Source organism: Podarcis liolepis, assembly GCF_965112155.1.
Source record: "Podarcis liolepis genome assembly, chromosome: Z".
Lineage (NCBI taxonomy): Eukaryota > Metazoa > Chordata > Lepidosauria > Squamata > Lacertidae > Podarcis > Podarcis liolepis.
Genome location: NC_139570.1, coordinates 6,678,665 through 6,702,484, shown reverse-complemented (window position 1 = coordinate 6,702,484; position 23,820 = coordinate 6,678,665). Strand labels below are relative to the sequence as shown.

The following is a 23,820-nucleotide window of genomic DNA, read 5'->3' as shown; positions in this document are numbered from 1 at the left end:
TTCAGGACCAAAAGAATACATGCATTAATTATTATTTTTATTTTTTTAAAAAAACACCACTGCGGGAGGCAGTGGAAGGCAGAAGTGCCTGGCGTGCTCTGGTCCATGGGGTCACGAAGAGCTGGACACGACTAAACGACTAAACAACAACACAAAAAAACACCAATGAGCAAATGATAGACATTACTAACAAGAGTTGCTTTTTATGACTCATGCCCCAAACTGATTGCTTTTCATGACTTAAGAGAGTTGCCCTACTCTTTGGTAGATGCATCCATTGATGACCATTGTGGGTCTCCTCAGCTATATACAGTAGGGCTGTGTACTGGATTTGACTGATGTCTAAATCCTACACCAAATTCGGTTTGTTCAGAGGAATCTGGGTTTCATTAAAGTTGGCTTGAAACCATAGGCAACAAAGAGGGGCAGGTATGAGCAAGAAGAAAGAGAAACTGCAAAAAGGAGGAAGCTGCCCGGCATATGCATCTTCTGCTCCCCACTTGGCCTCTGTTCCTTCCTGTCTCCTGAAGCATTTTCTTGCCTTTCATGTTACTCCCATTATCATAACCTTGACCAGGGAGATTCTCAGTTGGCAATCCCATTTGCTCAACCTGCCCAAGAAGAGTTTCTAACACAAAAGCATCTATGGTCTCCTTTAGTGCAACAAATCCCAATAAATGTTCTCTTATTGGAACCTCAGTCTCAGACTTCTCATTGTGTGATGGTTTGATTACATCGACATAACGTACCATCGTGGTCATTTGTTCAATGTGCAGTCCTGAATAACTGAGTAGCATTTGGTTGAGTTTGTATGTCCTAAAATATTCTGCATTACAGTACCTGCTGGAAACTGCAAAAGCTCATTTTGGGTATCTTTCCCTAGGTAATGAACCATTGTTTCTTGATATTTAATTCTGCACAATTGTTCATTCATGATAGGATTGAAAAGCACTAGATATTCTACAAATGTAAAATAAAAAAATCCATTGCTAGCTTTTTAGTTGTAATATGGAATGCCAAGTTTTGCATGCCAAGAACTCTGACCAAAGTAATCAAGTGTTCCAAGATTTCTAGCCAATGTTGTTATACATGCCTACTTTTCTGCTGGATAATATCACCAATTGGTTTTCCTTCAGATAAGCACAATTCAAGTCCTCTCCATGTCTGATAGTTTTCTAAGTGGTCAGCAGGGCTGTCTTGACCATAGGCGGGAGGAATGTGGGGGGCCCCAGGCGCTGGGCTCTCAGGGCCACCAGGCCAAGAGTCTGGGGCCTGAGAATTGGGGTCCGGGGAAGAGCCCACCCGTCAGTCGGAGCGCTGCGACAGGCTCTTCTGCTGCGGGAGGAAGAAGAAGAAGAAGAAGAAGAAGAAGAAGAAGAAGAAGAAGAAGAGGAGGAGGAGGAGGAGGAGGAGGAGGAGGAGGAGGAGAAGGAGGAGTTTGGATTTGATATCCCGCCTTTCACTCCCCTTCAGGAGTCTCAAAGCGGCTAACATTCTCCTTTCCCTTCCTCCCCCACAACAAACACTCTGTGAGGTGAGTGGGGCTGAGAGACTTCAAAGAAGTGTGACTAGCCCAAGGTCACCCAGCAGCTGCATGTGGAGGAGCGGGGAAGCGAACCCGGTTCCCCAGATTATGAGACTACCGCTCTGAACCACTACACCACACTGGCTCTGTGCGCATGACTTTGGGGGTGAGCCAGCCAGCCAGGTGCTGAGGCGGTCGGCCAGCTCCAGCCTCCTGCGTGCCTGGGATTGGCATAGGGCAGTGGAGAGGCCTGCCCAGCGCACATTGCTTACACCACAAGGCACCAGCTTCGCTCAGTCGCTGACACGATGCCTTGGGCTGTTTTTGTTGTGCTGGGCTCCTCTGCTGCTTGTGTTGGTCGCCCACCCTGCTGTGCCCATTGGGATCTTTATTTATTAATATACTCTTTTGGAGATCATCTTCACTATTTTTCTAAGGCAGAGGTGGGGAACCTTTTCAGCCCAAGTGAATCCTCTTATGAGCAATCTCCCCTCCCTCCCCAGCTTGCAGCAAAGCGGCTCTCTCATCCCCCTCCCTCCCCCTTCCCCACTCGCTGTAAAGCCCAATCTCCAAACTAAGCAGCCTTCCTCCTCCCACTTCCAGCCAGACAGCTGTCAATTTAACTTTCCACACCAATATCAAGGGCTCTCCCAACACCTTATCTCTGCCCTAGCACCCCTCTCCCTAGCAAAGCCCTGCTCACCATATGCTCCTGGGGTGAGAAACCGAGATAAGAAACCCGTCCCCCGACCACCCTCCCCCCTGCCACTTCCCCTTTTGCAGCTGTTTGCAATAGCCCCCTCTTCCCCTGACTGTATCCCAGCTCCACAACAAATGTACCACAAAGCACCACACTATGCCCACATTTCCATGAAAATATTCTTTATAGTGATTGTGAAAATGGTTGGGAGTATGCATTCTGGCAAATTTCCTTCTTGAAATGCTGGTAATAGCATTCTCCTAAAGCTTCAGAGGAGAATCTGGTCTGGACTGAACAGGTCTCTGTGTGTTCCTTGATTCCATGTGATCACTGAAAAAGTGCAGTGAGAATGAATACTGGGAAATTTGGTTCTGGGAGTTTTTCATTTAAAGTAAAACAAACCCAAGTAAGGTTCTAGCACTTACAGCTACAAATATAAGCTTGTATATGTATAAGAAATGACTGCTGGAATATAACATAGGATGGAGGAACTTAAGCTCTCCCTTTGCACACAGACACCCATGTTAACCTGCTGGATCTCTCTCTCCCCCCCATCACAACCACTGAGTCCCATTTTAACATGCCCCCAATTCTGAAGCATCCAACCACTTCTTTGTACTCATGTTTTCACTTTCATCCCTATTTCCATGCCCTTTCCTTTCCTTTCCTTTCCGTCAATCTTGAAATGCTGTATGTGAGCAAAGAAGTCTCCTCTGAACATGGGCAGAGTGCTATCCCTTCCCCCACTGTGTCCTTTCCTATGACCTCGTGACACTTCATTTCCCCCTCTCTTTCCTCCCTCCCCCTTTGCTACACTCACTCCTGCTATTTCTCCCCTGCCTGAATGAAATCAGTCTGTTGCTGTTTGGGGACAAAGTTCTGTTGGCAAAACAAGGGTCGACTTTATTCGGGGCACAAACAAAGATGCTCATCTGTCTCCTCTCCTCAGTTGTTAGAGCATGAGATTATCAATCTCAGAGTCATGGGGAAAAGATTCCGGCATTCCCCGGCGCTGTTTATGCTAAGGATGGCCCTGATGGTCAGTATTCCTCTCAAATGAAGATAGAATTTTTCCAATGTTCTTCCTGTTTTTGTTTTTGTTTTAACCTGTTTCTTGCAGAGTTGATTTACCTTCCCTCCCCCCCCCCGCCCCAAACAACTTACATCAATAACTTTTTTTTTAAAGACACACATCTTTTGAGGTTGACTATATCAACCATTGACAGCATACTTCATCATTTGCTAGTCTACTCTTGTAGTAGATAGGAAAACATTTAATGTTTTTTGAATCTATGGGAAATGCAACCTGCTGTGGACAAGCTGTCACAAATTATAATAGCACAAGTTAGGCCAGTAAGCAGGGTCACTGTAATTCAAGTCAGGCACAATACTGTGTTCTTTTTCAGACTTTAGAGTACTTTCACTTTTCTTGTCATATTCTTTTTCCTCTGTGAGCTTTCTAGAAATATCTCCAATTTGCAAAACTTTGGTCTTCAAGTTTATACCATTTGTAGTAGGAGTGTGACATCCAACTCCCTCAGTGCTAGTTGCAACAAGAGCATAAGCATATTCTTGTTCTTCAGTGCTTTCTGTGTACAAAGCTATTTCAGGAAGAAAACCTCTTGCTTTGCCTGCTCCTTAGCTTTTTCTGCCTTTCCTTTGCAACAGTGAGCTCCAGATGGTTCTTTTTTGATTAGCCATAGCTCATGAAAAACTTTTTCTAAATAAGATTAAGATGTTGTGGTAAGATTTTAAATTAAGTGCATTTTCACTTTTTGTGTATGTAGACCAGGGGTTGTCAACCTGGTTCCTACTGCACACTAGTGGGCGTTTCAGGATTCTAGGTGGGCGGCAGGGGGTTCTGTGGCACAAGCTGGATCCTCCTTCCTTTGAGCACTGGTGGGCAGTAAGGAAATTTTACCATCAAGAAAGATTAGTGGGTGGTAGGTATAGAAAGCTTGACTACCCTTGATGTAGATAGATATTACATAACCTCTGATCAGTTCTATGATCTATTTCATATACAGTGGTACCTCGGGTTAAGAACTTAATTCGTTCCAGAGGTCCGTTCTTAATCTCAAACTGTTCTTAACCTGAAGCACCACTTTAGCTAATGGGGCCTCCCGCTGCCGCCGCACCGCCAGAGCACAATTTCTGTTCTTATCCTGAAGCAAAGTTCTTAATCCAAGGTACTATTTCTGAGTTAGTGGAGTCTGTAACCTGAAGCGTATGTAACCTGAAGTGTCGGTAACCCAAGGTACCACTCTAGACATTGAAAACATTTCTAATGTATGAATTACTTCAAAAATTCTTTAAAATATAAAAGTAAAATATTACCAGAAATTTATAAGATATAACAAAAACTAATCTGTATAAAACAGTGTCCCTTGAAAGTCAGCATTGTACCCCTCTGAGGTCTGCACCCAAAGTGGCTGTCTGATAGTACCAGCCCTGAGCATATGTAACAGGAAGCAGCTATTTACAGATCAGGCCATTGGTCCCTCTAGCTCAGTATTGTTGACCTAAATAGCAGCAGCTCTCTAGATGTTCAGACATGGGTTTTCCCCAGCCCTAACTGAGGAAGGCGGGGCATGAACCTGGCTACCTTCTGCAAACAGAGGAGATGTTCCACCACAGAACCACAACCCTTCTCTCTGCCAAAGTTACATGCCGAATGTGCATATTTGGAGAAATGCCAATGGAATTTCATGGCTCATATAATAAAACTCTAAGAACAGCTTGGCAAGAAATCTGAGTTCTGAAGTGTACAATACTGCTCTTTAAAAAAATATAACTCTACATTTCATTTTACAGCATGCATATCTTTCCTTTTCTCCAAAGAGTTTGTGGTGTGTATGCCCACTCTCCGTTTCATCCTCCCAGAAACAATTGTTTGCACATTTTCATGTGGACTTTTATTTTATTTTGCAAATATACATGGAAATTTGAGAAATCAAACTTAAGGTTGCAAAAAAGAGAACTGAGAAAATATGGAATTGATTGACTTGTCCATCCCTAAGAATCAACAACTAAAAAAAAACCCCTCATTGTTATCTCTAGAGACCTGAGTTCAAATCCTCACTCAGTCATAGAAATGGAAAGATCTATCAATTTCAGTTAAGGATTTTACAGTCTAAAACTCAGTTCTCCAGATTTCTGCAGCAAGTTGTATTTTTAAAAATGAAAATTCATTAGCATTTTGTTGCAAATTTCTATTGATAAGCACATGTTTTGTATACAGTATTAATTAATGAACAATTTTTAAAGCAATTTTTCTTAATATGATGCATTTCATATGTTATCTTCATGAATATGTTAATTTTTGTACTCACTTTCACCCAAATTTATGCATTTTATATATATATATATATATATATATATATATATATATATATATATATGTTGGAGAACTGCATTGGGTTAGTCTGGTTTTTGAAGGTTGGCTGCATTTCCATAATCAGATTGTTTCAGACAGTGAAAAATTCACAAAAGGCACCACTGAATGTGAATTGAATTTCTCCTCCATCCCTACTCAGTCATGAATCCCACAGGGTCAGTCACACCTCTCAGCCTGCCCTCGCCCACACAATTATTCTTAGGAGGATGAAATGGAAAGGGGGCACCCACACCTTGAACTCCTTGGAGGAAAGGCAGGATATACATGTCATAAAATAAAATGTGCCATTGTATTTTGAAATAGCTCTATTGTGCACTTCAGGACGTGGCTTTCTTGTCATGCCATTTTTAGACTTTTATTATACTAGCAATAAATTTTATCTTGCATGGCATAATCCCATTTTAATCAGCATTCATGAAAAGAAAATTTTATCAAGCAAGTTTATGATAAATTCCACTGGATTAACCCTGCAGTTACCATATTGGCAAATCTGATGCATATGTCAGTAGTGTTGGGTTTGTTTTTTTTAAAAATTGTTCTTAAATTGGAGTTATTTCAGGCTTTGATGAATTGTTTTATATTTAGCAGTGCATTAATGTGTAAATTGATTTAAAATGGATTCAATGCTTCATTAATATCTGTTTGCTCCAAGTTTTGCTTTGCTGTCCTGTTAAGAGATATATCAATGACAAGCTGAATTACTTCATGTAAGTGTGCTTGCAAGAACTTTATATAATTATTGCTAGTATTGTAATAGAGTGTAGCCTCTTCCCTTTTTTGTGGGGGGCATTTCCTGTCAACAGCAGGAAAAGTAGTTTGGTTGGCAGAAACGGAGTATAATAGTAGGGAACCTTGTTCACCCCAAGGAGCATGGTCTGTTCTGGAGAACTTTCCAGGTACCACAATAAGCTGCCCTTTGCTTCAATGGAAGGAAAGATCTCTGATCATTCAACTTTAATGGGCTTAAAAAAAAATTTGCAGGAAAAATAACGAGTCAATGGCAGAAACTCAGGGATCTATCATGCTTATTCAGTCAGAGTTTAGAAGATTGAACTGGAGAGGAGGTTGAAGAATCAGAAAAGGGACCTGAGGGTCAGCTAGTCCAACCCCAAAATGCAGTGATCACATACCCCAGGCCTTACAAAGCTGAAGCTTATTATTTCTCCCACCAGATGGCCATTGTTATTATTATTATTATTATTATTATTATTATTATTTTCCCTTCATCCTTAGATATTAGGGATGGGGCTGATGGAAGTTGGAGTCCCAACAATCTCTGCTGGAAACCAGGCTCCCCATCCCTAGCCTATAAGATAACCAGCATCATAACCCTAGTTAAGTATTTTGTACCACACCTTGTACAGTTCATTGGGTCCCAGCTTGTTCCAAGGCTCTGGGTTGCTCTTTTTGTCCCAGCCAGGCAGAGAAACGTGACAAGAGGCAGACAGCAAGGAGTACATCTTTGTAAGAAGAAGAAAAACATACAGAAGGCATGTCCAAAGTCCGTTTCGGGGGCCTAATTTGGCCCGCCGATCGGTGTAATCCGGTCCCTGTGGCAGTTTATTTCCTGTGGTAAACTCCTAAAGAAAACCTCAACAACTTCAATCCTAAAAAAGGTAACAGCCAGCTGGATGCCATGTGAACTCAGCAATGTGTCAAGTGATGGCTTCATACTACCTCCAGGTTCAAAGGTGTTGTGTGGAGGGAAATGCAACCACTAGGCTGAAAAATGTCCCCTTTCTGCCCCCTTTGGGTTTCCTGTGTAGCCTTCACAGATAAGGAACAACTTGGTGTGCGCGTGTGTGTTTTTTGGCAGCTTAGCTGTGCTCACCATTGTGAGGGCAGGGGGGGTGGGGGTGATGTCTCCCCAGCTGCTGCCATTGTTGGTGGGTTGACTGGGATGTCACAAAAACATTTGGCAGCTGAGTGCGTATAAATGTGGGCCAAGGCGCAAGCCTGGGCAGTTGCCCTCCCTAGAGAGAAATGGGCAGCTCGCTGGCACTCAGCCCTAGTGGTCTCCCACCGTGTGATGGCAAGCTGGCAAGCGGAAGGAGGCAATTACCCGGTGCTGGGATACTGTGGAGCAAGGAGAAGGGAAGTACAAAGTTTACTTGCTGGTGGGATCGCTACTTGAAGGCAACTGATATTCAGCTCTGAAGCTGGTTGATGTCTGGCAATGGACCTGGCGAGGCTGCAGCTGGTGGGTGGTTGTCAGAAGAGTTTGCATTGAGACTAGTGGATGCCACGAGGCTACGCTGGCTGAGATGGATGCAAACTGGTTTAGAAGCCTTGTTTGTGAACAGGCAGCCAAACAGAGGAGGAGTCGGTGTGTGTGTGTGTGTGTGTGTGTGTGTGTGTGGATACTGCACATGGGGGCTATCCCACTCACCAATGTTTGCCTTTGCCTTACAGGGATGTCTGGAGCCGGTGAGGTTTTCCACAAGTCCAGCCTTCAAAGTCATGAAGAGAACCGCAGGACGTCCCTATTTACATCGGAGAAATGAACGTGAAAAACTGCCAGTGAGCAACGGACAAGGCCGTGGCCAGACCTGAGAGAAGGAGCTTTGAAGGGAGACTGCAGGCGGACATTTGCTGCATTGCAAGTGATGGGGCAGTGGGGGGAGAGAAGAAAATGAGGGAGGAAACATTAGACCACATTAGGCGCACCATTGGAAGTGCTATGAAGATGCTTTGGAAGAAGATTGGAAAAAATTCAAAGTATATTTACAGAAATATTGCAAAATTAATGAATGTTAGAAGGATGCTGGAATGAAGTTATATGGCTTTAGCAGAAATGTTATAAAGAATTAAGTAAAAACAGATTGTTTATGGACCAAAGTGGAAAATTTAAGGTTAGAGTGTCTTAAGTTAAATTTTAGAACGAAAATTGAGAAAGATGGAAAGGACTTGCTGAAATAGCTAATTGAACTAGAATACAAAAAAGGGAGGTGTGAGGAGGTCGATGAAACAAGTATATGAAAGGTAAAGACATGGAAAGGTTGGATGTGTTTTTAAATGTTTTTGTTTTGTTCCTTTGTGGTTTTATTGTATTGGGGTTTTTTGGTTTTTTATGTATTGTATTGTATTGCTTTGCTTTGTTTAACTCTTTTTTCATTTTGTAACTTTTGTAATTTTTAAACTTTTAATAAATATTACTTTAAAAAAAGAGATAGAGTTGCTAGGGGGGTTAGGTTTAGGGTTAGGGTTAGGGGGTAGGGGTAAGGGTAGGGGTAGGGGTAAGGGTAGGGTTCCCTACTTGTGAGGGAACTCTGGGAATTGTAGTGTAGCTCTGGTTAAGGGTTAAGGGTTAGCGTTAGGGTTGGTGTTAGTGTTAGCGTCAGGAGTAGGATTAGACTTAGGAGTAGGGTTCCCTTCTTGGCAGGGAACTCTGGGAGGGGAGCAGGGGGGCCTCCTAAGCGCTCTCTGCACCCTTTTCAAACTATAGCACCCAGATTCTTTGGGGGAAGAAGCCATGAGTGTTTAAAGCAGCTTCATAGCTCTTTAAATGGTGTGGATGTGGCCCTGGCCTCCCTCACCCCACTGCCTCTTATTAGGGAGGAATCAAAATGATTTCCCCACTCAAATCTCTCGGAAACAGGAAAGAGGAAGAAGAAAGACTTTTTATCTGATGCCATTTTGAAATGTCTTAACTTGGAATGCCAAATAAAGGTATTTGGATTGTATTATATTGTATTGTTTTGTATTGTATTAATATGGGAAGTGGAAAAGTAAAATGTTAATGAGGCAGACGCGATACTTCTGTAGACTGGCAGGCCCCTTCTTGTGGGCGTGGAAGGAGGGACTTACGGCTGGACAAGTGACTTTGTAAGATGTGTTTTTCCTGATGAAGATGTGCCTGATCTTGGGTTACCCCACTTGCAAGTGTGTCTAATAAAAAGTTTCTTAAATCATCCATTTTGTCCAGATCACTTTATTTAAAAGGATACGGGGACCTTAAGTCAAAGGAACCAGTTTATTAATCTCCCACAAAGGGTCAAATAAATAATAATAATAATCCCTCAACTGCCAAAACAAACGGTCTTGCAGCACTGCAAAAACTAACGGATTTTGGAGGAAATGTTTTAAAAATGGGAGGGTCAGGGGGCCTTGGTTTTTGAGAGTGTCATGGAGTCCACATGCCACACGTGTCACAAGGGGGGGGGGGTCCTCAGTCATTATTTCTTTATTAATAAATGCTCCCCTTGAGGCCTAGTCTCCCCAGCCCTGTCTATGTATGGTCTCCTGTGATGTCACCAACAGACATAGAAGCTGAGGGGAAAGAGGCAGTTACTTATTCTAGAATTTCAAACACAGGAGGGGAGCATTCACGGATATTGGCACAACTTGGAGGGGGGGTGCTGTGTGTGTGTGTGTTGGGGGCTAAGCTGTTCTCACCATTGTGAGGACGGGGTGGGGGTGATGCCTCCCCAGCTGCTGGCATTGCCTGTGGGTTGACTGGGATGTCACAAAAACCTTTGGCAGCTGAGCGGGTATAAATGTGGGCCAAGGCGCAAGCCTGGGCAGTTGCCCTCCCTAGAGAGAAATGGGCAGCTCGGTGGCACTCAGCCCTGGTGGTCTCCCACCGTGTGATGGCAAGCTGGCAAGCGGAAGGAGGCAATGGCCCGGTGCTGGGATGCTGTGGAGCAAGGAGAAGGCAAGTACAAAGTTTACTTGCTGGTGGGATCACTACTTGAAGACAACTGATATTCAGCTCTGAAGCTAGTTGATGTCTGGCAATGGACCTGGCGAGGCTGCAGCTGGTGGATGGTTGTCGGAAGAGTTTGCATTCAGGCTAGTGGATGCCACGAGGCTACGCTGGCCGAGATGGATGCAAACTGGTTTGGAAGCCTTGTTTGTGAACAGGCAGTCAAACAGAGGAGGAGTCTGGGGGGATGCTGCGGATGGGGGCCATCCCACTCACCTGTTTGCCTTTGCCTTACAGGGATGTCTGGAGCCGGTGAGGTTTTCCCCAAGTCCAGCCTTCAAAGTCATGAAGAGAACCGCAGGACGTCCCTACTTACATCGGAGAAATGAACGTGAAAAACTGGCAGTGAGCAATGGACAAGGCCGTGGCCAGACCTGAGAGAAGGAGCTTTGAAGGGAGACTGCAGGCGGACATCAGCTGCATTCCAAGTGATGGGGCAGTGGGGAGAAAGAAGAAAATGAGGGAGGAAACATTAGGCCACATTAGGCGCACCATTGGAAGTGCTATGAAGATGCTTTGAACAGGAATGGCTTCCCCTCAGGGATTCTGGGAACTGTAGGTGGTTAAGGGGATGGAGGGTTGCTAGGGGGTTAGCGTTAGGGTAGGGGTAGGGTTAGGGGGTAGGGGTAGGGGTAGGGGTAGGGTTCCCTCCTTGTGAGGGAACTCTGGGAATTGTAGCTCTAGTTAAGGGTTAGCATTAGAGTTAGGGTTAGCGTTAGGGTAGGGGTAGGGGAAGGGTTCCTTGCTTGTGAGGGAACTCTGGGATTTGTAGCTCTGGTTATGGTTTAAGGGGTAGGGGAGGGTTCCCTACTTGTGAGGGAACTCTGGGAATTGTAGCTCTAGTTAAGGGTTAGAGTTAGGGTTAACGTCAGGGGTAGGGGTAGGGTTCCCTTCTTGCCAGGGAGCTCTGGGAATTGTAGTTCTAGTTAAGGGTTAGAGTTAGGGTTAGCGTCAGGGGTAGGGTTCCCTTCTTGCCAGGGAGCTCTGGGAATTGTAGTTCTAGTTACGGGTTAAGGGTTAGCATTAGAGTTAGGGTTAGCGTCAGGGGTAGGGGTAGGGTTAGGGTTCCCTTCTTGCCAGGGAACTCTGGGAACTGTAGCTGTAGTTACGGGTTAAGGGTTAGCATTAGAGTTAGGGTTAGTGTTAGCATAAGGAGTAGGGTTAGGGTTAGGAGTAGGGTTCCCTTCTTGGCAGGGAACTCTGGGAGGGGAGCAGGGGGGCTCCTAACAGCTCTCTGCACCCTTTTCAAACTATAGCACCCAGATTCTTTGGGGGAAGAAGCCATGAGCGGCTTCATAGCGCTTTAAATGGTGTGGATGTGGCCCTGGCCTCCCTCCCCCCACTGCCTCTTATTATTGAGGAATCGAAAGGATTTCCCCACTCAAATCTCTTGGAAACAGGAAGAAAGACTTTGTATCTGATGCCATTTTGAAATGTCTTAACTTGAAATGCCAATAAAGGTATTTGGATTGTATTATATTGTATTGTATTGTTTTGTATTGTATTATGATTAAACCTATTAAGCAATAGGTTGTCCAACCCCTGGAATGCAGGAAACTCAACTGAAAGTTAGGAAACGTTTGTATTTCTGCATGTGTTTATAGTATCCCTATTGATATTCGGAATACTCAAAATGGGGGGGGGAGCTCAGCTGCACACCTACCTCCCTTTATTTTTTTGGGGGGGGGTCTCTCCCCTCCCCCCCTGCCCAGCAGCTTCCCTGCCTGCTGTCTCCCCCTCCATCATCCCACTGGCATTGCATCCTCCCCCAGCCCCCCCCCAGCTTGCTGCGCCCCAAAGCATATTGTACTCACCTGAATCCTTGCAGGGAGAGAGGCATGGCACAATGGGAAGGGGCGGGTGATCAGGTGCTTAAATCACACCCCTTTCCCAGTGGAAGCGGATTGGGGGGGGGGTCCTCCGAGAGAGAACAACAGCAAACTGACCAAACCTTTTTCAAAGAGGGCCAGATTTGATGACGTGAAGGGCCGTAAGGACCGACCAAAGGGCCAACCAAAGTTGTTACTTTTTTTTAGGACTGTTGAGGGGTTTTTGTAGGATTTTACCCCAGGAAATAAACTGCCACAGGGGCCGTATTAAACCGACCAGCTGGCTGGATTAGGCCCCTGAAACGGACTTTGGACATGCCTGCACTACCCTGAAGTAGAAATAGCTCCATCTTACACTTTATATGTTATATTCAATGTTAGTCATACTCGGAGAAGACACAGGCAAGTTCATCTATTTCAGTGGGTCTAACTCTGAGTATGACTTACTTGACTCTCATCCTATAGCTCCATAACTCAGCTCTTCCTTCAACCATTATTTTCTGAAGAAATCTAAATGGATTAAAATTACCATGGGTAACAATTTACTTACACAGATGTGTGTGAGAACTAGTTCTAAAACTGAGTTTCAAAATATAAAGATCCATCTTCCAGGAATTTATAAGTCTTATCTTTCCGAAATCAAGAGCTAGGCAACTGCATACATATATCCTGTTGAAATCAATAGGAAGTATTAGTTAGACAACACTGAGCTTTTCCACACATGCATGTTCGTCGCCTGATGAGTACATTAGCAAGTATGTACTCCTCCATTCAAAAGGGCTGGACTAGATGGCCCTTGGGGTCCCTTTCAACTCTAAAATTATATGATTCTGTGATGCCATGCATATGAAAGTGAGTATAATAGCATAGATGAAACTTCTGTACATTTCATATCATGTCAAACTCTATGTTTTCCCAAGGCTTTTCCGTTCACACAGATAGTTTCCAATTTAGCTTCCATTTATCAGGGGCAGAAAATTAAGCTGTGTGCATACATGTGGGAACTAGTCTTTCTGACTAGAACATACTGACAGCCTGTCTGAGGACTTCATGAAAGCATATGATTGGTCATTATGGGAAACAGTGGACCTTTGGCCTGAACCATACAATTTTTCTGTTCTGTCAGGTCTGTTAACATATTTATGCACTGACCCTTCTATGTCTAGACTGTTAGTTTTTAAATTACTTATTATTTATACAGGAACAAAGGGGAAGATTTTTCTACTGAATGTAGTAATTCTGACTGGCCAGATCAATTAAGCCTTTGCACTGCGATGATTTTCAGTTTTTTGTTTTAATCTTTCAGGGCTCCAGATTATATACTTGTTCCTTTGTTGTGGTATAAAATCGACTTGTTGTATAAAATATCCTTCTCTATAACCTCTGTTATTTGTTGGTTTGACACCTGCTTTTGAAAGTTCCTTATTATTGCATGACCTGTATGATGCAACAGAGAATTTCCATGACTGCAATTTTTATGAGCCTCTTTCAGAAGGCAACACTAATCAAAATAGGAGAAATGCGCGCACTTGTCATTGTAAGGAGACTTTGTTTGAGAGGGCAAAATTGATATGGGGTAACAAAATAATTCCAACAGGTTCCACTATGCAAAGTCAATACTTCTATTACCTTTATTTATTAAAATGCCTTTGCTCAGTTTCAATGCACTGTCTGTATGGATGTGCTCCTAGGAGGATAAACCCTCTGTTCTGCTTTGCAGTTATTTACTGAAACTGTTTTGGAGTCCCATCAGTTGAAAGCGCAAGACACAGCTACCTAGCACACCATATGGAGTTTTGTCATGGAAGAAATATAATAAACAAATAAATGGGCTAGCATACCTGAAGGAGCATCTCCACCCCCATCATTCTGCCCGGACACTGAGGTCCAGTGGCGAGGGCCTCCTGGCGGTTCCCTCATTGCGAGAAGCAAAGCTACAGGGAACCAGGCAGAGGGCCTTCTCGGTAGTGGCGCCCGCCCTGTGGAACGCCCTTCCAGCAGATGTCAAAGCGATAAACAACCACCTGACATTTAGAAGACATCTGAAGGCAGCCCTGTCTAGGGAAGTTTTTAATGACTGATGTTTTAATGTACTTTTAATATTTTGTTGGAAGCCGCCCAGAGCGGCTGGGGAAACCCGGCCAGATGGGCAGGGTATAAGTAATAAATTATTATTATTATTATTATTATTATTATTATTATTATTATTATTATGGCAATGGGGCTCTATACTTAGAGACAAACTTGCACCGTCACAGTGAGAGCACTGTAATGGAAAGAAAAAGAAAAACTTTTTTTTTTTGCAACGGTATATTTTGTTGAATATGCACAAACTAATGAGCATGGCTGCCATATGCCAGCATCACACATAACATAGTGGAATAACACTTGCCTCTGACTACTGTACATCCAATGAACCACAACTGGATTGCATCTGTTTTATTTTTCCCTTTTTGTGATGGCTCCTTACTCCAATTTTTTGTTATTGTTATTGTTGATATTATTCTCTAATTTCTCTCTTTTTTATATCTAATTCACCTTTAACTGAAAATCATTAAATACATTTTTTTTTAAAAAAGAGAGAATGATTCAGTCTTTTATTTTGGTGCAGACAATTCTTCATTATACTGGTAGTGCTTTGGTGCAGTTGTTATTTACATGCCTCCAATGGTCATGCTAGGTGTCTCATGTAGGTCCACACACTATTTTTTTATGGTCTAGTAATGTTGTTGCATGCAGATGGCTATGTATAAACACCTGTCTTGTCCCAACATGACCATGAGCAGGATACCTTGGGAATCACCTAAGCATTACATGCTTAGAATGCTTACAATGACTATTTAAAGGTAAAGGTACCCTTGACTGCTAGGTCCATTCACGGACAACTCTGGGTTTGCAGTGCTCATTTCGCTTTACAGGCTGAGGGAGCTGGCATTTGTCTGCAGATAGCTTCTGGGTCATGTGGCCAGCATAACTAAGCCACTTCTGGCGAACCAGAGCAGTGCATGGAAACGCCGTTTACCTTCCTGCCGGAGCGGTACCTATTGATCTACTTGCACTTTGACGTGCTTTCGAACTGCTAGGTGGGCAGGAGCAGGGACCAAGCAGCGGGAGCTCACTCTGTCGTGAGGATTCAAACTACCAACCTTCTGATCTGCAACGCCTAGGCTCTCTGGTTTAAACCACAGCGCCACCCGTGTCCCCCTAATGACTATTTAAAATAGTGTAATAATGCTTTATACATATGGTGCCTAGGATCTCCCCCCACCCCCTCCATCACATAAATGGAGACTTGGGGTGGTAAATCTTCATTCAACAAAAAAGCAAAAAAAAAAAAAAAGTTTTTAAGTGCATCATTTATAATATTCAAAGCAGATGCTGATAATCTCTATCTCAGGCTGTTTAAGGAACTGGAGAAGCAGATATTGAATGCCATAGCTATATAAATAAAGGGGAAGGGGAGGCGTTACTGGAAGGTCAGACAGGCAGACAACATCCAGAAAAATGGTGGAATGTTGTCTGAAGGGCAGGATTTAAGCACATACACACAAATATTACTGACATTTGTGTAACCAGTCCAAAGCTAGAGTCCCTCAGTCATCTATATTTCAACCCTTTTTTGACTCATAATGATAAAAAAGCAGGAAAAAAGATGTTAGGGAGCCTGTAATTGGTTCCCTAGGAACAACATAAGAAATGTATGCCGAGACTGAGAATTAAAAATTAAAGTCAGAAGCTGGACCCATCCAGATAGGAAATGAATGAAATAGAATCTATTAGATGTGTGAAATTTTCTAAGAGGGCAAAAGGAAGGATGAAAAACCCATGAACCATAAAGTGATGTAAGGCCATGAGAAGAACACCGCTGGGTCAGACCAAAAAGCCACCTTGGCTGGCATCCCAACCAGCAGCTAGATGTGGAATTAGTTTTAAATCACACAGTGAGAAAATAAGGACAACAAAAAGAGGAAAAGGGTAAGAAAATAAGGGCTGCTGATGAACTAATGACAAATTTATTTCAGTGCGTCCACACTGAGCACAATTTAGTGGACTACAATCTCAAATCTCTTTGCTACCCCCCCCCCAATCCTCTGCCCCTGCAACAGTATCTCTGGGGTGGAAGGATGTTACAACAGAATACAGTGGTACCTCGGGTTACATACGCTTCAGGTTACAGACTCCGCCAATCTGGACAGATTAGAAATTCTGCCTGCCTCACTGCTCAGCAGTCTCCCTGCCTGAGTGGACGGAGCTGGTCTCAGAGGCAGTGTTGAGGACTCCCAGATATCTGGTTGTAGAGGACTTCAACATCCATGCTGAGGTGTCTGACTCTGGGTCGTTCAGGACTTCATTGCTGATGGATCCAATGCGTTTCCAGATGGTTCTGGGGGATTTTCTGGCTGATATGACTGGTGCACTAGTCAAATCCCTGGCTAGCCCCTGAAACATCTGGATAGTTCAGGCACATCTGGATAGCTTGACACATTCACCTCTTCCACTTTGTGGAGCCCACTTGGTGGCCAGGTTGTTCACCAGGGCAAGAGGTTTGAGTATATTACATCCATTAAAGGGTCAAAAGGATGCCAGAAGTGGCTATGCAGTGATGAGGAATCTCCAGATTTTGTTGAACTCCAGCTCTCATCAGTCCTAACCAACATGGCCACTGGTCAGGAATGATGGAACTGTACTCCAGTTCCTGAGCTATCACTTGCAGCCCTATATCAAGGCCAATAGGATTTTTTTGTCTCATGAGAGACCTCCACAGTGTTATTATGCAAACCCTCCACAAACAGCCCTGCCTAATTTCCCCAAACTGCAACCATCTACCCTAACACATCCTCCTCCATCAGCCTGTTCCCATGTCTGTGGCCTGGAATTCCTTGATAGTGGCAGCCTCTCTCTTGATGAGTTGGAGGTCAGCAACCAGATTGAACAAGCTGACATGTAAACTAGGTCTTCTTCTGATCATTTTTCACTAGTACATCATCAACATCCACTTCTGGGCATTTTCTCTCTGTGTGACACTTTGCTCACAAACTCACTGGCCTTTTATTTCACCTTCTCCAGTTGGAATGCCATCTTTTCCAATTTGTTTAGCTCAGATGGCTTTGAGTCACCTTTGAAAAATTCATGCCCTTTTCTTCCTTTTTTGGCATATGCTCTTTGATCTGGTTTCACTTTTAAAGATACTTCAGCTTCCATATCAAACTGCCCTCTGTATATAGAATATCTTATGGGTGTTGAGTGGGTATGGGGGATGGGAAGGGGGAGTTCATTCAACAACATTACTCTTTCTGCCAACTTCCACTTCTACATATGAGAAACATTTATTCATATAATTTTCATCTCCTTGTCTTTCTTTTAAATCGATCTGTCTACAATCATTAGCTTCATCCCACTGTTGTTTATAATTGTATAATCAAGGATCTGTCAATGTTTTCTTTATAACACTTTCTTATTATCCAGCTCCCATACATTTTTCATTTTTTGATTAAAAGGAAGCCTTAAGCTTCAGATACGGCACTGAAATTATAGGGCTGCCTACGTTTCACTATGTCCATTCAGGGCCAGAAGGGTGCAAGCTGGACAAATGAAAGGGTGTGTGCTATTTCAGTAATAAATGCATCTTTATGCACACTCCAGTATATACAGCCACCTAGTGATGGCTGTGGGCAGGATTCCTACATTTCATGAGGTTGGACTAGATGACCCTTGGGGGCCCTTCCAACTCTACAATTCTATGATTTATGTACACATTAGTGACCAGGAGAATGGCACTGCAAAATTCAAAGACATGGATTTTGAAGGATGGCTGTGTTTCAGTCCGCGCATTGTTTCAGAAAGTGGAGATTAGGTTTGACTTTAAATGTGAACTGAATCAATTTTCTCTCCTATTCCTAAGACAAGTGACATTCTAAGCCATGGAGATCTGATGCAAAATCTGTAGCCCAAGATTTAGGGCCAGACTATGCTTTTTATGGGAGAAAAATTTAGATAAGAGGACAAAAAACAACAACCCACATACAAAAAGCCTCCCTCTTTTCTCTGCAAAACAGATGGCTTTTCAGTGATATGCTCTCTTGCAACAACTGTAACATCACCAAAGTCACGCCACTCAAATTTGAGGGTGGAAGATAATGCAACTGATTGGCAAAGAGCTATGAAGATGGCATGCTGTGCTGAATGCATCCTTTGAGAAGACACCAGACATTTCCACCTGCATAATTTTGTCCCAATCTATTCATAAATTTTTCATTGGTTTTGGATTTATTTATTTTGTTAAAAAAATGCAATCATGTTTACAAAAAACATCCACAGAATTATTGGTAAGAAAATGTCGGTGTATAAAGATTGTTAGCAAAGTAGCATAAACAGACAAACTGGTCCTGTTCCTAAGAGCTTGCTAGCTGAATTTTAACTGAGATGGGAGAGGGAATGATGAAAAAGAAGAGTGACTAGTGGGGTGCCACAGGGTTCTGTCTTGGGCCCGGTCCTATTCAACATCTTTATCAACGACTTGGATGATGGACTCAAGGGCATCCTGATCAAATTTGCAGATGACACCAAACTGGGAGGGGTGGCTAACACCCCAGAGGACAGGATCACACTTCAAAATGACCTTGACAGATTAGAGAACTGGGCAAAAACAAACAAGATGAATTTTAACAGGGCGAAATGTAAAGTATTGCACTTGGGCAAAAAAAAATGAGAGGCACAAATACAAGATGGGTGACACCTGGCTTGAGAGCAGTACATGTGAAAAGGATCTAGGAGTCTTGGTTGACCACAAACTTGACATGAGCCAACAGTGTGACACGGCAGCTAAAAAAGCCAATGCAATTCTGGGCTGCATCAATAGGAGTATAGCATCTAGATCAAGGGAAGTAATAGTGTCACTGTATTCTGCTCTGGTCAGACCTCACCTGGAGTACTGTGTCCAGTTCTGGGCACCACAGTTCAAGAAGGACACTGACAAACTGGAACGTGTCCAGAGAAGGGCAACCAAAATGGTCAAAGGCCTGGAAACGATGCCTTATGAGGAACGGCTAAGGGAGCTGGGCATGTTTAGCCTGGAGAAGAGGAGGTTAAGGGGTGATATGATAGCCATGTTCAAATATATAAAAGGATGTCACATAGAGGAGGGAGAAAGGTTGTTTTCTGCTGCTCCAGAGAAGCGGACACGGAGCAATGGATCCAAACTACAAGAAAGAAGATTCCACCTAAACATTAGGAAGAACTTCCTGACAGTAAGCGCTGTTCGACAGTGGAATTTGCTGCCAAGGAGTGTGGTGGAGTCTCCTACTTTGGAGGTCTTTAAGCAGAGGCTTGACAACCATATGTCAGGAGTGCTCTGATGGTGTTTCCTGCTTGGCAGGGGGTTGGACTCGATGGCCCTTGTGGTCTCTTCCAGCTCTATGATTCTGTGATTCTATGAAAAGAGCGACGGAGATGAGGATGGTGTTGGGGTGGGAGAGAGGATGAGGACATGCACACAAATGCAGAAACACATACAGTGGTACTTCGGATTAAGTACTTAATTCGTTCCAGAGGTCCATTCTTAACCTGAAACTGTTCTTAACCTGAAGCACCACTTTAATGGGGCCTCCTGCTGCTGCTGCGCCGCCGGAGCATGATTTCTGTTCTGAACCTGAAGGTAGCAAAGTTCTTAACCTGAAGCAATATTTCTGGGTTAACAGAGTCTGTAACCTGAAGCGTATGTAACCTGAAGCACATGTAACCTAAGGTACCACTGTACTTAGAAGTTTTATTGGGCTTGATGCAAAAACTCATGAGCTTCACTATAATAGTGTGGATATTGCAGTTCCAGGACCCTGGTCATGGATCCAGAGAGAGAAGCTATCATACAGGAAGCAACAAAAGAAAAGTAGCATTGAGCAAGATGTCTAGTTGTTTCAGGTTGTTATAGCAGATGGTTCTTCATCCAATTCTAACCCATGAAATTTGCTAACCTCACTCAGAGTTGACATTAATGGACTTAAGTAAGTGGTGCATATTCATTTCAGTTGGTCTGCTCTGAGTAGGACAAGCATTGGATACAAGCCATTGAAATTAATGGACATAACTATCTTTGGTTCATTTATTTCAATGAGTCAGCTGTAGTAGAGTTTAGTTCAATACAACCCAGTGATTTGGGTGCAAAACATCTTGCAGCTGTTGTAGGGCAGGGGAAACACTGTGCACAGGACAACATTGTGCACAAGCAGTAGTGAAACTGACAGACTTTGCAAATACACACTCTGGAGATGAAGTTAAACCTATTGGCAGTTTCACCCCTATAGTGAGGGGGCTTGTAAGTAAAATGAACAATGGGAAGTGATGATGGGAGTTATAGACCAACAATGACCCAAGAGCATTATGAAGAGGTGAGCTACACATGTGGCTGAGAGCTGCAGAAGTGAATGTTGTTTTAAAATAACTTGCCAAATCTTTGGTTGCAGATCTTCAGGTGACATTTAAGGTGCATTTGACCATGAAGCAATAAGATAAGATTGTGTACCCCCACAAAAAGTTATGGGCTTCATGACCCAGGGGTCAAATACCCCTTCTGCAGGTAATTAGACTTCAGACTTCAGAAAGCAAACTGAACACAGTGCCAGCCCCAGAAGCCCCAGCCCAAGGATGAAACAGACTTCTTCTGACTCAGAAGAATCCGTCACAAAAGCAATGGAAGTGGGCGGGACCTCTTGAACTGAAGAGGCAACTATTAGTGAAAGTGGAGCTTACAATTTGAACAGAATCACTGCTCCTATATCTATATCTCAATCTAAGGTTCACTGTTGCAATACCATAGCTATGTTATGATATAGCAGTCAGCCTTAGCCCTCTCAGTCTAAGGTTAATTGTTGCTGAAGCTACTTTGGAGATCTGCAATGTCATATATCTGCTTTCTTCTATCATTCTGTCTGAGCCTGACACAAGGTGCCCATCTGTGCTCCCAGCAGGTCTATTACTTCCTTTGTGTAATAGACATGGGAGAAAGTCTGCCTTACATCCCCCACAGAAGAGCATGCAACATCCTGCTACTGTGTTTGGAGAAGAGCAGCTAGAAACATTTGTTTATGTCTGTGTGCTTCTCAAATTGTTCCAAAGTACCAGCATTGTTTTGTTTTGTCTCCTTAAAGCAAACAATGTAATGACAAATCTTCTTAATGCTGGGGTCCCAGTCTGTTTGTTTATGCAGCTTATTCTTAAGCTAAGCTTCACCTTGGTAGACATTGTAATTAAGTTTTTGGATATATATTTGAATAAATTGTTGATAGAGCACTCCCCCCCCCAATACAGTTTAAAGGCCTAGAAGATTTTAATTAAATAGGCACACAAGCATAGGAAATATTGACATTCTTCAAAAATGCCAATATCTTTTCTTCAGTTCTTGTAAACAGAAGGGTACGTTATTAGTAACTAGTGAAATGCCAATCATTATGATGAGATTGTGAATTTGGAAGGGGGGGCCCTCAGGGTATTTGAAAAGCATCTCTGCTTGTTTCATGCAAGTGACACATTGCCCTACCCAATGTGGTTTCCATGAGGAGAAGAAGGACCAGTCAATGCTATTCTATAAGGGTGAATGGGACCCTGCCCCACCAACTTCAGTCAGCTTTCATCCAGCCCTTCTCTACCCTGCCTTCTTAATTACAGTCAGCCAGGGGGTGGGTGGGCACTCTCTGTCAGCTTCCTCCTCCTTATTCACAGTCTTCTTTTGCAGAATTCAGCAAGGAAGATACAACTGAAATTAATTGAGTTTCCTCATTCTGAACTTTAGCCTGCCCTAACTGTTGACTACTTTTCCTTCATGACTTTCCCTGTCTTCCATTTCTTATGCATGCCCCTTTTAAATCTCAGCTCACCTGAAAGCTTCTTATGCAGTCATTTGATGTATACTACCTTTCCTTCTTGCAATTATGCATTTAATAAACCCCCATCTATCATGAACTCCCTTCTCTTTGTACATTTCTGACCATGGGATCACACCCAGTAGTTCCTTAAGCTTTTTGAAATCAACTTTCTTAAGATCCAGAGTGCACATCTGGCTACAATCAGCTTCCACTTTGCTCTGTAAAATAAATTTCAGTAGGGCATGATCACTTTCTCCCAAGGTTCCCACTACTTCCACCTAATTGGCAATTGCTTCCCTGTTGCTGAGGATCAGATCCAAGATAGTTGATCTCCTCGTTGCTTCTTCTACCTTCAGGAAAAATAAAATTTCAGCAATGCACTGGGGGATTTGTTGGGTGATACACTGTTGGCAGAGTTTGAGTTCTAGCACATAGGGTAGTTGAAGTCTCCCACGACTACTATGCTTTCCTTTTTTAAATACTTAGTCATCTGCTCTAGGCAGGCAACATCCATGTTTGGCTTGGAAGTTTAAAGCAGATTCCTACAGTGAAGACATTATTGTTTCCTTCTCACAGGTATACACATCCCTTTACATATAATTTCACTCCTCTTCCCTTCCTGTTCAGCATATTCCCTTTGAATAGATTTACCGTATATACCTCAGTTGCTTCATTTCAGTCATGAGTCTCATTCCACCATGTTTCAGTAATGCCCATTATATTGCATAAGGGAATTACCTTATATTTTTTGTCACTGCTATATTCATAGAGCTTTCTGATTCTTTCCCAACTCTGAGCTAATAATTATGGAAGGCTAGGATTATTGTCAGGCCAATTTTTTTTGTTGGGGGGGTATTTTAAATGCCTACCTTTAATTAGCCAATGCGCCAAAGCTAGTCTAGTAAAGCTTTACTGAGGGCACAAGGTTAATTTCCTATCCCACAGTCCCACTGTTAATTCCTTGTGTGCTCTTTTTAATTTATGAAAGAAGCAGAAGCAAGAAACCCACAATAAACCATCATAACACTGGCTGCCTGCAAAAGACAATATAATCTTGGCTTAAATGAGTGTGTCCTCACTAGGATTCTGCAAAGCATAATCAAGATTTATATCCATTATGACCTTTAATATTTACCAGCTGCAAGCCCACAAATTGAATCACGTGACCACTGGTTCCTCAGCTGCAGCAACTGCTTCATTTGAAAGACCACAAACATTCTGCAAAGGAATTTTTAAGTAAAAGAAAACCCCATTTCCTCTTTGAAATGTAATCTTCTGAGGGGTGAAGGGAGAAAGAGTCACTGTTTTTCATCATGAGATGGATGGTTCCACCCGCCTCACAGAATTGTGGAGTTCGATGGGACCCCAAGGGTCATATCTAGTCCAACTTCCTGCCATACAGGAATCTCAACAAAGGCACCCATGACCATCCAACCTCTACATAAAAGCCTCCAAGGAGAGTCCACCACCTTCCGAGGAAGTCCTATCAAACTATCAAACAGCTCCTACAATCAGAATTCTTCCTGATGTTTAGCTGGAATCTCCTTTCTTGTAACTTGAAGCCATTGGTTCAGGCCCTAACCTCCAGAGCAGGAGAAAACTAACTTGCTCCGTCTTCCATGTTGTCACATCCCTTTTATATAGTTCTAGATGGCTATCATATCTCCTCTCAGTCTCCTCTTTCCCAGGCTAAACATACCCAACTCCCTCAGCCATTCCTCATAAGGCTTGGTTTCCAGAACTTTTATCATCTTTGTTGTCCTCCTCTAGGTTGCCATATTCTGAAGAGCAAAAAAGAGGACACATT

General features: G+C 43.1%; 1 long non-coding RNA gene across 1 annotated transcript; it reads right to left on the bottom strand.

The window, feature by feature from the left end:
• Nucleotides 1-2,390: 2,390 nt before the first annotated feature.
• LOC310698879 lies at nt 2,391-10,942 on the bottom strand. Its single transcript, XR_014521765.1, has 3 exons — nt 10,544-10,942; nt 6,978-7,082; nt 2,391-2,555 (listed from the first exon to the last, which is right to left on the bottom strand). It is a non-coding gene; the product is annotated as an uncharacterized lncRNA (long non-coding RNA).
• Between the last annotated feature and the right edge of the window lie 12,878 nt (nt 10,943-23,820).